General features: G+C 36.0%; 1 non-coding gene across 1 annotated transcript; it reads left to right on the top strand.

The window, feature by feature from the left end:
- Positions 1 to 743: 743 nt before the first annotated feature.
- Positions 744 to 827, top strand: TRNAL-CAG (transfer RNA leucine (anticodon CAG)). Its single transcript has one exon. It is a non-coding gene; the product is annotated as a tRNA-Leu (tRNA).
- The last annotated feature ends 346 nt before the right edge of the window (positions 828 to 1,173 follow it).

Raw genomic sequence — 1,173 nt, 5'->3', positions numbered from 1 at the left:
AAAACCTCAATTTCTGCTGATTTTCTTATCTCGACGACTATGTTTCCGACTCATTCAAATACTTCCATGTTTAAGTTTTCACGAGTCGTTTCTTTTTATCATTATTTTAGGTGCTCGTTATTAAATTTTTTACAAAATCTTCTTTAGAGAATACAGTTATTTTAATGTTGTTGCCGCCTACCTTCTAAAATAATTCATAAAGAAGTGGATAGTTCTGTTTTTTTGTCCCTTGATCTTAATATTTATCTAAGCCTCCCTATTTCATGAAAACCTTGTTACCTTCGTTTTCTTCTAATGGAATACCATTCCATATTTTTCACTTGGATTTTTAATGCACTAAGTAATTATAGAAAACTCTTGGCAGACTGGTTGACTGAAGCTTGAAACAACTAGTATGATAAAGTTACGGTTTTAGTTAAGTAGATACCACGCACGCAGCTGGCATACTAGGTCGGTGGGAGGCACATGAATATCCTTAAGTGACGACTGGAGACTGAAAAATGTAAAATATCTTGATATCCCTACTCAAAATTTGAATTCCCACAACAATAGTTAGGCATATATTTTCACAGTGCAATGATAAATACTAGATTCTTCCATAATATTCGAACGAAAGTTGTAGCCAACATATATTACGCTAACCGAAGTATGTACATACCTATTGAACTTCATTCAAAAAAACCGGGCCTGCTGTATTAGCTAAAGGTTTGATTTCTCCGCTTCAAATTTCGCGTTGTTTTCATGTCAGGATGGCCGAGCGGTCCAAGGCGCTGCGTTCAGGTCGCAGTCCGGTTCTCCGGGCGTGGGTTCGAATCCCACTTCTGACAAATTTTTTGTCTATTAGTTTCACTAAACAAAATGAACACCATATGAGATAAAACCTTGCTTGCTATGAAAGATAAATCAAGTAGGTATCAATTTTTATTTGCCATTATTCGAGGTTGTACTTGAAGTTTCCGGAAATGTGATCCATTACTCTTGGCCCTCAGATAGGCATTTTAGATGCTGTATCGTGTATCAAGATGAAAATGAAAATATTATGTTCATGTCTATCGACAGGGTTATTTTTCCACCAAAGCTTTTTCAATGTTGTGTGTTGTTTATGGTGTACCCTACGGTCGGAACCGCATTCAAATATTTTCTCTGAACTCAATAGTTGTAACCATTGATTAG

Source organism: Hetaerina americana, unplaced genomic scaffold (genome assembly GCF_022747635.1).
Source record: "Hetaerina americana unplaced genomic scaffold, ioHetAmer1.1.p SCAF_7, whole genome shotgun sequence".
Taxonomy (NCBI): domain Eukaryota; kingdom Metazoa; phylum Arthropoda; class Insecta; order Odonata; family Calopterygidae; genus Hetaerina; species Hetaerina americana.
This window is presented reverse-complemented; position numbering and strand designations above follow the sequence as displayed.